Here is a 12,990-nt window from a genome sequence, read left to right as displayed (position 1 = left end):
ACAGACACACACACACTTATAAAACCTTCCTTTAAATGTGGCATATGCTATGTCCAATCACATCCATTGCAAGTAACCCACAGACTACATGTAGCATGTGTGACTGATAAAATTGTGGTTGAAATCCAGTGATATTTGAAGATTCTTTGTGATGCCAGCCAAAACCAGCTCATTAATACAAACAGCAAAAGCGCTTTTCATGCTCTTATGAGTTTCTCATGCATTTTGTCATTTGAGTCTCATATCAATGTTCTAAGAAAGATTGATTATTACTCCCATTTTATGGAAAGAGCAGTTCAGGCTTAGCTGGCACTCTGAAAAGAAAAGAAAAACAAACCAAAAACAAAAACAAAAACAAAAATCTCATCCAGGAAGAGAAAAAATAGTCTTAGTGAAGTTCTCCTGATTCCTTTTTTAGCACCCTGACCTTAATCATATCCTGCCACATAAATGAGCTATGTCCAGGCAGTTCCTAGACTCTTTGGAAGCTACATTAAGCCAACAGGATACTAAGTGCACTTAGTGGGAGGAGGACATGAATTATTAAGCATTATCCTAGTGACCTGGAAAGTTCATGCAAAGACACTTCCTTACACCATGCTGAGGTTTATTCACCCAAAAGACCTGTCTCAAGGACATGTTAGGCCAGTCTTGTCATGGTGCATCTTATGTTGTCGAAGAGGGTAAGCCCCAGCTGCAGATGGGACCAACCAGCCAGGTCAACAAATCCCTGTTTCTAGGGAAAGTGCAGTCAGAGAAATGATAGGGTGGGTCCTGAACTGACTTGGGTTGGGATAAACCCAAATTTGGGCAGAGGGACACTTGAGAATACGACCCTGGGATTAGTGAAGAACTGAGTTTAGGCAGGGTAGGGAGATCCATTATCAAGGAAATTAGAGGTATTTATTCCAAATCTAGAGGAAGGGGACCAAAAAGTGTTATCTCCAAACCCATGGGCATTATGATGACTCTTTAAGCTTCAATCTTTGGGTTAAGAAAATTGGAGAGTGTATTTGCATTTTAGATGTTTCAATTAAGCTATAATTCTGCTCTTTGCTGTTTTATAAAATTCATTTTTTTTTGCAGTCTGGTAATGTTACCTCAGAACAACCACTTCTCTTTCTCTCTTTCAAATGAGATACTATGAATACTTGCCAGAAATATCAAGTTAATGCCCAAGCCAGCTCTATGTTCTGATTTATCTTTCACGTTGACTCCGAGTAACAGAGCCATACATTAAGGAACAAAGCTCGCTGCTGGGGTATTTATAACCTTGTCTTTTAAAACATTTGGCAGACTTTCAGACCCTCCATATGTTCACAGTATTAAACTTTACCATAAAAGGAACTTAAGAGTTACATTTGAAGAAAGCTGGTATTGTATGGTCTGAAAGTCTGGCGGTTTAAAAAAAAATAATCAAGTCCAAGTTGAAATAACAGATGTTCTGTGATCCTGCTGAAAGTTTAAATGCCACACAACAAAGTCCTGCTCTCCCTAACACTGCAGATGTCATATTTCAGGAGCATTTTCAGTGACGCAGAGCAGACACATTGAGTTTCTGAGCCTGGTTTAATAAGGATGCATTCCTTAGTGCTGAGGACTAGAAAGGAAGGCTGTAAGGAGGGGACCACAGCCGGCCAGCCCCCATGCTGCACCAAGACCCCCTCGTAGCATCATCAAAGCCTACAGAAGCCAGGCGGCCTCCTATGGTGACAAAATCCCTCCAGTGGGGGAAGCAAATCTGTAGAGATATGGGGAGTAAATACTGGAATCTATTTTTCTATTCATATATCTGAATAGAACATACATTTACTTACCTAAAAAATGAGAAAAAAAATAACATTTTTTTCTAATACCTGGCATTGATTGAAGCTGGTACCATTAGTTTCTCCATCTTTCAGAGGGTCCCAGATCCTGAATTATGTTTGATGTATCCCATTAAAGGGATTCCATAACTTGACCAAGTTGGCAATTATCCTACTGCCACTGTGTTGTGACGTCCTGCTGTTCAAGGTGGCTCAGTTAAGTAAATTTATGGAGTATATAATGTGGGCCTGACTAAATTAAGCCATTCAAAAGGAAGTAGATTTTTCAAATTCCTGAAAAGAAAATATGGACTGAAGATAATACTAACAAAGTAAGCAGAAGTGAACTCCAGGACAAGAGGAGAAAGTATTATTCTGAGGCAGAGCTTTCATCAGCCACATTTCAAAATACCGTAATGGGGATACGGTCAGGTCTATGAAGAATTAGATAACCCAAAAAGACTAAATGCTACTGTTTGGATTCTGTAGTATTTGGGTTCTAAAACAGAAAAAGAAGACATTAGTGGAAAAACCGGTGAAATCCAAATGAAGTCTCTATTTTACTTAATAGTATTGTATCAATGTTAATTGATGAAGTTTGATAAATGGCTATATACATAATGAACATGAGGAGAAACTTGGTGCAGGAACAGTCTGTACTATCTTCAAAACTTTCCGATAAATTTCAATCATTCCAAAATTATTTAAAAATTTTTTAATGTTTATTTATTTAGTTATTTATTTTGAGAGAGAAACACACACAGAGTGTGAGCAGGAGAAGGACAAAGAGAGAGGGAAACAGAATCAGAAGCAGGCTCCAGGCTCTGAGCTGTCAGCACAGAGCCCGATGCGGGGCTCGAGCTCACCAAGGGTGAGATCATGACCTGAGCCGAAGTCCGACGCTTAACCAACTGAGACACCCAGGCGCCCCAAAAATTATTATTTAAATAATTCTTATTAAAATAACTTAAGGTAAGCTGAGGATGCACCAGGAGTTATAAAATAAACTAAAAATCCTGGAAATGAGAAAATGCTAATTAACTCTAATAACATCTAAAATGCTAACCGAAGAAAATTATTTATTATGTTTTGGACATTTTTTTCCTAATTTTTTCTCCTCTTGAAGATCTTAATTACGTACTTACATATATCTTTCACAAATAGTTTAGACCTACTTTTATTTTTTCTAGTTTTATTAAGGAATCCTTAACAAAATTGTAACACATTTAAAGTGTACATTGTGAAGATCTGACACATGTGTACATTGTGAAAAGATGCCCCCGTTGAGTTAATTAATAAATCCATTACTTCATGTATTTCTTTTCTTTTCTCTTTTCTTTTTTTTCCTTTTCTTTTCCTTCTTCTTTCTTTCTTTCTTTCTTTCTTTCTTTCTCTTTTTCTTTTTTTTGGTGAGAACATTTAAGTTCTCCTCTTTTAACAAATTTTAGTTACACAATACAGTGTTGTCAACTGTAGTCACCATGTAATACATTAGATCCTGAGAACTTATTCATCCTGTAACTGAAAGTTTGTACCTTTTACCAATTTCTTCCTATATTCCTATATTCCTCACCCCTAAGCCCCTGGCAACCACTTTTCTAGTCTGTTTCCATGAGTTGGGTATTTTAAGAAAATGATTTTAAAGACAGATCATCATTCTCTACATCTGTGGTAAACCTCATTCTAAGAATGATTTTTCATTCATGAGGAAATGGAAATAACAGTTTTGCAAGAAGCAAAGAGAGGACATTTTGAGAATGCTTCCACTGTTATATGATTTTCTTGCCAAAGATGATTTACCTAACCTATAAATCTATCAAATATTCCCAGTTAAAACATATATTGTCAATAAGTAAAAATTAAATAGGGATTCTCAATTAAAGAATAAAAAGGAGTTTGTGATAACTGATTTGTGGCCTGGGCTGTTTCTCAAATAGGATTTACTGTGTAAGACAGCGTTATGGTCAGGTGATGGTGGGGAGAAAGGCCAATTGAATCAGCAAGAAATGTAACTGAGAGTATTACCAGCTCCTCCTTTATTAACCATGCAACTCTTCCTCCACACCTTTTTTTAAAACTACCGCAACAGTACTTTTAGAAACAGTTTCCAAAATTTAGAAATACATGCCATGACTACATGCTCATACTAGTAAATCTGTTTCTAAGATTAATTGCAGAGGAAAATCAGGGTTTTTGTTGTTGCCAATAGGGATGCTTGTCATAACACTGTTTATAATACAAGAAAAAAAATGAAGTGACTTAAATTCCCCCAAATAAATGATGTTACATCTATTATCAATTTGGGTATTCAATCATTATAATTACATTCCAAATATTATATAAGCATGTGGAAACATACCAAGAATCTTTTTTTTCCTGAAATACTAATGTGTATAGGCAAGATGATCTAAATAGAAGAAGGCAAAAAAGAGAGAGTGAGAGAGAGAGAATGAGAAATTATTCTAAGCCTTATTTTCCTCATTTGGAAAGTGGAGATAATAATGCTGCTTGTCTCATGTAGTAATCATGAGAACTGCATCAGGAAATGTCTGCAAAGTGCTTAGGAGGCCATTTTGACCCTGCATCTTGCCCATAACAGGTGCATGTTGAGTGAGGGTGATGATGATTTTCTTTTGCAAACCTCAGTGGAGCCTGGCTGGCAGATGGGCTCTGGGTATGTGAGTTCAGGGTAAGAACCATAGATGGCCAGTGCTTTCAGGAAACACTTCTGCTTACGGTAGATGCAGGATCTCAAAGATGTAAGCGATTCCTCCCACAAACTACTCCAAAAACTTTGCTTGCCTCTAGTGTGCCTGCCACTTAAATGCTTGCCACAGAAACACCTGCCACTGTAGTGTCTGCAGCTTGAAGGTATAGGTCAAGTTCACCCACAACCCCACTACTTCCTGGTGCTTTGATCTGTATTTGCAAAAAAAAAAAAAAAAAAAAAAAAAAGACTTAAAAAGGTAAACTTATTTCTGTCAGTCTTCCATGTAGCATTCTGGCATTCTTTCTCTTACCCCTCTCTTCCCTTCTCCTTTCTTCCTTCTTCTCAACCTACTCACAACTGCCTTGGGTGTGCCCTATCATCTGTCTCTGAGTCTATGATAGTTGCACTCACGGTTATATCCCTATCCCTGTTTGATTTCTGCCCACTCACTAACAAATCTCCCCTCTTACTATTGGAAGTATCTTTTAGAATTCAGATCTGAGCAATTCCATTCTTATTTTAAAAACATTTTCTAAAAAAAACATTTTCTAGCTTCCTATTTTTCACAGGGCAAGATTGATTGGTACAGCATAAACATTTCTTCATCATTGAACCTCAATATTCTTATCAGATGCATTTCAAACCAATCTTGCCAGCCAAGTGTCTTCCTTGAACACACTATTTATTATGCCTTGCCTAAAAAGCAAGCTGATCCTGTCTCTGGAAAGCTCTCACTCTGTTTGCCTGTCTGTGAATTCTTGTTTCATCTTCCTTTATCAGAGATGTGGTCTCCTCCAGGAAGCTTTCCTTCTCTTCACCCAGAAAGATTATTTCTCCTTCCTTTTTGCCACTAGCAAACTTTCTCTCATGGTATCATGGGGCATTGTGATCCATTGCTCCATGCCTGTCTCTACCACTGGGCTCTGAGCTTCTGGAAAGGCTCTCTGTTATTTATCTCCACAGCTGATGGTTGATGATTTGATTGACAAATACTTTTCGAATGCCTGTTGTATTTATAAAAGTTTCACTGTTAGTATGTATGTATAAGAAAGTACCTCTAGGAGGTCTCAGATAAAATGCAAATGTTACTTAAATAGCATTCATTATATTAGTGTAGAGTATCTATCAAGTTTAAATTTAATTGGTTAATTTACCTATGGAATACAGAAGTGTTACTGGCTTCAGGCACAGATAGATGTGGGTACTTAAAAAGTCATCAAACTTTTGTGCCTGCTCTAAAAGACTTCATTCTCAGGTAAGTCCTGTCCACTTGGTTGCTCATATAGAGCAATGGCCCCTGGAGACTTACATCTGGCCAGATAACAAGGCCGGAGAAAGTCCTTATTTTCTGAGAAATAATGAATGCAGAAATTATAGGTATGAGTCTTACTTGGTCAAACTTAGGTCATGTGTCAACCCCTAAATAAATCAATGTCTTACTGTGATTTACTAGACAGAGGTCAGAGACAAAACTTATGGACAGAGAAAAGAGGGGTGGTTTTCTAAATGAAAGTTTTTGTTAAAATAGGAGGGGGGAGGAGAGAGAATGTGATATATATGATATGTTGGACAGACAAAAAATAGTCACTCCCCATAGATATATACATATATCCTTTTTGTTAACCTCTCTATGGGGAGTGACTATCTTATGTATATATGTACACACACACACATAAATCCATATATGTATTTAACACTATTAATCCATGAGGTCCCTCTTTCTCCATCAGTCTTCAAAGCCCGTCTCAGATATAACTTCTGTTATGAAGTCTTCCACAGAACCCCTAGGAAGAGTGAATCTCTTGTTCCCCAGCTCTTGATCCTGCCTCCATTACTGCACATAAACTCATGTTGTACTGCAATTGTCTGTTCAGTATGCGCTTCCCCAGTGGAGTGTGCATCCCTCAGGGTGGGGCCTTCAACACCTTACTGAGCTGTAGTATCCTTTGTAGAAGTGTTTGCTAATCATAGGCATGGATATGCAAGAGGATACAAACTGAGAGAAAGAATAGGAGCTGGTCAAGAGATAATAGGCCCAGGAAAGTTCTGTCCACCTCATGAGAGTGAGACCATAAACATGGGATACATTCTCGCAGCCACCTACTGTCTTCCTCTGCCTGTCATTGGTATAGTAAATAATGTATTGGCTAGAATTCAGATAAATCTCATGCACATTATTATCTGGCCACTTACTGGCTAGGTAAGTTATCTATATTTTCTGAGTCTCCAGTTTATCATCTGTAAAACAGGGATTGCACTATCCATAAATAAAGCAATTAAAAAATAAAATTAGAAAGTGTCTTTGAAAGTGAATGGTGGTAGGCCCTCAGTCTGCATTAGTTTCACTCCTAGTCTTCTTATGATTTGCTTCTTTGTGGTAACAGTACTCTTTCATTTGTTCAACCTGTATATGAAAAACTTTTCTACATATGTCTTCCCAGTAGGACTAATGCACACATTTCTTCCACCTGCTAGAGGCAGGAATTGGTGTGTTCTGACTACAGAAGGTTGGAATCGGGCACCAGTTCACACAGAGATCTGACATGGGAAGGATTCAGAAATGATGCACAAAGGGAATCAAGTGCTGCCCACTATATTGGTAGATTACAGCAATGAGAGAACTCACATCTAGAAACTAACAGAAAAAAAAAGATGGTGGCTACTGTCATTAAAAATTCAAAGTGATACAAATTATATGATTTCCTTCTCTTTCTCCTCTCTCTCAACACTTCTTATCTCCCTTTCTGCATTCCTCCCCATTTTTATCCATTCTTATTAGTTTATTCTCATTCAGACTGTCCATGTAGACAGGAAAATGGACCTGGTAGCTCCTTGCTTTCAATGTTCTTTTAGCTTTTCATCACAGGAAGAAAGCTCTTTCTCTTTCCCTCTCTCTTTGCTCATTTCCCATTCATTTCCCTCACCCCTATGTCTACTCTTCACCTCCTTATCCTTTCCTTCCTCTGCTCTTAGTTTTCTGTATTCAATCTTATGGAAGATAACCTTATAAATCACCCCTACTTAGGCCAGTACTTATGCCCCTGGACCAATCTCTTTGCACAAGGAGAGGGATGAAGCACCATGATGGACCAGGACTGCATGGAGGGTCCAGATGCACAGCCAAGTTCATCAAAGGCTCCATGGTGGATAGCTCTATCAGAATCCCAACCCATGAAGAAGGAAGGATACTGGAGAGGCACTTGAGAAAGCTCAGTGTCCTTGGTAAGGTAACTATACCCATGGAGGTTTACATCATGGTACCTGAAGAAGTCAGAACTTGCACAATTTGAAATTCTTTCATATGCATTTCTACTGCATTCAAACAGCATTCCTGGGCAGATTCCCATATAAGAGAAGGGTGGGTTGTGTCCAGGGTAGTGCTCAAAGGAAGCTTGAGATTTCTTTTTTTATTTTATAATCTTAATGCTTAGTTTTAACTTTATATTTAGTACACTTTATTTTTTGGAACAGTTTTAGGTTTATAGAAAAATTCAGAATAAAGTACACAGAGTCCTCATATACAACCTCACGCCCTCCCACCCCTGCATGGCTGCCCCATTACGGTATTGACATCTTCCATCAATGTGGTCCATTTGCTATAACTGAGGAACCAATACAGATACAATATTATAACTAAAGTCCACAGTGTATATTATGATTTATTCTTTTTGTTGTACATTGTATGGACCATTGTATGGTCAAAGACAAATATCTAATGCCATGTATCTACCTTACAGTATCATAGAGAATAGTTTCACTGCCCTGAAAATCCCCTGTGCTCCATGTATTCATCCTTCTCTCTTTCCCTTGCAGCCCCTGACAACCACTGATATTTTTCCCTTTTCCCTAGTTTTGCCTTTTCCAAAATGTCATATAGTTGAAACCATGCAGTTTGTAGCCTTTTCGGGTCAGCTTCTTTCACTTAGCAAATAAGCACTTAAGAACCCTCCAGGTCTTTTCGTGGGTTGAGAGCTCATTTATTCTTCTTCTTTTTTTTTTTTTTTTAGTTTATTTATTTTTCAGAGAAACAGTGCAAGCTGGGAAGGTACGGAGAGAGAAGGGCCAGAGGATTGGAAGTGGGCTCCACGCTGACAGCAGAGAGTGTGATGCAGGGCTTGAATTCACAAACCGTGAGATCATGACATGAGCTGAAGTCAGATGCTCAACCAACTACGCTACCCAGGTGGCCCAAGAGAGCTCATCTCTTCTTATTGCTGGTGACATTCCCCTGCATGGCTCACGACAGTTTGTTTGCTCCATTCACCTGTTGAAGGACATCTTGGTTGCTTCTACCTTTTGGCAATTGTGAATGAAATTGCTATAAATGTGCATGCACAGGTTTTTGTATAGATTAGAGTTTTCAACTCATTTAAGTAAATATCGTGGAACATGATTGTTGCATTGTGTGGCAAGGTTATGTCTGGCTTTATTAGAAACTGCCAAAATGTCTTCCAAAGTGGCTACACCATTTTGCATTGGTACCAGCAATAAATGAGAGTAGCATTTGCTCCACATTCTTCCAGCATTTGGTGTTTTCAGTGTTCTGGATTTTCCATTTTAATAGGCGAGTAGCAGTGCAGACTTTTTTTTCAAAGTTACCTCTTGCTATCACTCTGTATGACTTCAAATAACTACCTTATCATTTTCTTCAATAAGTCGCAGTTATGACCTGTGACCTGGCTAAATGGCCTCTTCATCCTCATCCAAAGCCCCAAATCTTGCATCAGAATTATGCAGAACCCTGGGCTTCATTCCATTCTTACTACCCCTAATATCTTGCGTGGAGGTCCTTGGAATCTACATATTTCACGTTATTCTAAAGAACATGAAAATCTGAGGACCTGTATTGTGATCCTTGTTTCAAACACATTAGCTCATCTCATGCCTACAGGCTTTCCTAGGAGAGCTCCATATCTTCATCTGAACCAGTGCCAGTCTCATTGGACACAGAGACATTCTGAAGCAGTACCTTCAAGACTCTGAGTCTCTAGTTCCTCATTTGAAACATAGCTCTAATGCTACCCACCCCAGAGCACCTGAGGGGTTGAATGAAATAGCTGGTATGAATTTCTTGGGATAGAGACCAACAGAAGCAGCTTCTCAACCAACTGCTTCCTATTACACAGATAAACCTGTGAAGCTGACCACACCACTGCGTAATTCTTGTAAATGCATAGCGTGGGCCCATCTGAGTCCATACTCCTTCCCTCCCACTTCTGGGATTAACCAAGCAAAATGCCAAGGGGGAAAAGAGGAGAACTAGTCAGAGTAGGAGCTGTGGGAAACATGCTTTATTTTTCTACATCTCTATTTGCTTTACAAAAAGAGATTAAGGGGGCTCAAGAGAAAAAAACAAGTGGAAAGCTTTTGTTTCTATCACATGGGCAACTTTTATATGCCTGTATTATGATGTTGGTGTGTCACATATGTGAGACAAACTTACAGAGATACCGACTTAAACCTTGAGTCCACATGATGCTCTCAGCTGGAAGGGATCGGGAGGATGATCCATCCCTGCCTTACCACTTTGGCGATGAGGAAACTGAAGTCCACAGAGAAGAAGCAAGTTCACACAGCCTCTAGTTCAGAACTGGGGGCTAAAACTCCTTGACTTGAAGATTTTGTTAAAATAATAGAATAAAATATGGGCGCCTGGGTGGCTCATTTGGTTAAGCATCCGACTTCGGCTCAGGTCATGATCTCACAGCTTGTGAGTTGGAGCCTCGCGTCAGGCTCTGTGCTGACAGCTCAGAGCCTGGAGCCTGCTTCAGATTCTGTGTCTCCCTCTCTCTCTGCCCCTAACCCACTCGCATTCTGTCTCTGTCTCTCTCAAAAATAAATAAACATTAAAAGAATTAAAAAAAAATAATAGAGTAAAACAAGCCTGCCTTGGCTTCCTTTACAGGCTTAGCTCCAGCCTCTGCTTCCACCTGACTACGCTCTTTCTTAGTGTCCCTGTTGTCTTGTGCCACCTCTACCTCAACCACCTGAAGGGTCACCTGGTGACTCTTCAGGTTTCCATCTCTGCTTCCTGGCTTTTATCTATCTCACTTAGGTTCTCCAAGGACTAACGATGGTCAATGCTATCTCTCCAGTACTGTAGCCCTAACATATCTGAGTACCTCTTTCTATCAAGACTCTTGGCTCCTTGAGTCCCAATCAAGATATTCTCTCTCTCTCCACCATGTTGCTTTAGAACAAAGCCCTCAGTCCTCCATCTGGGAGAATGACTTCTTATCCCTATTTTGTTTTCAAAGTATTAACTTAACATTATATATTATATTTATGTACAGTAACATTTATTCTTTTTGGTTTACTGCTCAATGTGTTTTGACAAATGCATAGATCTCACCATTTGTAACCACCATAGTAACCACCATTGCAATCAGCACAGAACACTGAGGACTAACTTCTAAACAAATTCTGTTTGTTCAGTGACACTTAATTCATTTGTTATTTTTCATTCCCAGTAGTTATCTTCTAATTGCACCTTCTGATATGGATGAGAGATTCAGTGTAATTAAAATGACTTGTTAAAATTTTCTAATGGTTACAGGGTTGAATTTTAATTGTCATGGGCAGCCCAATTGCCCACAATTTTTGAGAGAGAGAGAGAGAGAGAGAGAGAGAGAGAATATGAGTGAGAGAATATGAGTGGGGTAGGGGAAGAGTGAGAGAGGGACATAGAATCTGAATCTGAAGGAGGCTCCAGGCTCCAAGCTGTCAACACAGAGCCCGATGTGGGGCTTGAACTCACGAACCGTGAGATCACGACCTGAGCGGAAGTCAGATGCTTAACTGACTGAGTCACCCAGGCGCCCCTAGGACATTTTTGATAGTGGAAACAAACAAACAAAAATTAAAATAAAATAGTGGAAACATTTAATGGACTCCTGATACTCTATTCAATGGAGTCTACACTTGGATCTGAGGGTTATACATTGGTCTGGTCTAGAACTGGGTCAGAATGCTTTCCTTAAATTTCTTGAAGTTATTCCAAGGGATCCCCCTGGGGAGACACAGAAATGGTTGCAAAGTTTATAGCATGAGTCTTGGAGATATGAGGTATTATTCCTGGCACAATATTAGAGAGTCTCTTATATCAAGTCATTTTGACGGCTAAGTCGGTATTGATCTCTACATTCTCAAATATCAAAACCAAGTTGTCAGCGATAAAAAGAAAGTGGGCAGAGACCTCCCAGGAATTTCCTGCTAGAATAAAAAAAAAAAGAAAGAAAAGGAAAGAAAAATTCTTGCTCTTTGCTGTCCAAATGCTCAGCATGTTAAACCTCACTTTGAATCAGTCTCTCAGACAGATAATGAGGTGGTAACACAATACAGGACTGTAATAGAAATAGATTGAGTGAAAAAGAATTTTTCAGGATATGAGCTGAGATATGTATACAAAACCAGGCAGCAATCATTAATAAAACTCATTCTTTGGCCTCACTCTCAATCTGTCTTTCCTGTCTGGTTGGAAACTGGGATATTTTAGAAGGGAATAACACATCAAACAACACATCTGCGTGGTTAATGAAGGTGTCAGACTGGAGTTGGGTTTTAAAATGGAAATCCTTTGGCAAACTGCAATACCGAGATAAGATACTTTTTATGGACTGTAAGAATTTAAATACTTTGAGTTGCTTTCATAGAACGTCCTTAAGTTTTAATAATATCCAGACATTCTTATTTTGCAGTGAATGAATAATGAGAAAAATGTGTCCTACAGTGCCATAATTATGGAGAGACTAGGTATTTTGAAAATAAAATAACTATGGGATCATAGTTTTAAAAAATTAATAGAAATAAAAGGGATTATGGAGTTAATCTCATCCACTCTTTCTTCTCACAGATGAGAAAACAGAGGTGAACTACTTATTCTCTCTAGATTATTAAATAATGACAAAGACTAGCACGAAACCAGGGTATTTTAGAGCCGTGACTTAAAATCATGTTAGAAAAGTGGTTCTACAGGGGTGCCTGGGTGGCTCAGTCCATTAAGAGTCTGACTCTCGGTTTTGACTAAGGTCATGATCTCACAGTTCAAGAGTTCAAGCCCGGTGTCCAACTCTGAGAGGAGCCTGCTTGGAATTCTCTCTCCTTCTCTTCCCGCCCCTCCCCCACTCATGCACTCTGTCTTTCCCTCAAAATAAATAAAACTTAAAAAAAGAAAAAAAAGTAAGAAGAAAAGTGGTACTACGTATACCAGACAAGTGACCCACGGGTGAGGGGACTGAGCTTCTTTCGACATCTCTGTTTTGCTGCGAATACAATCAGAAGCTTAAAGAATAGGGGAGTTAGAAGTGGTTTAGATCAGAATGATGGTCAGGAAATAAGACCTTAACTGAAATCCTGACTTGGTGAGGCTATTTTGGCTGGAGAAATCAATGCCAACAACTAATATAATTGTACCAATAAAAGAAAGAAGGTAACAGAGTGGGTTCTAACATTATAATTAGTCTCTTCTGTACTAGA

This window comes from Panthera uncia (assembly GCF_023721935.1).
Source record: "Panthera uncia isolate 11264 chromosome E2 unlocalized genomic scaffold, Puncia_PCG_1.0 HiC_scaffold_20, whole genome shotgun sequence".
Taxonomy (NCBI): Eukaryota; Metazoa; Chordata; class Mammalia; order Carnivora; family Felidae; genus Panthera; species Panthera uncia.
This window is presented reverse-complemented; position numbering follows the sequence as displayed.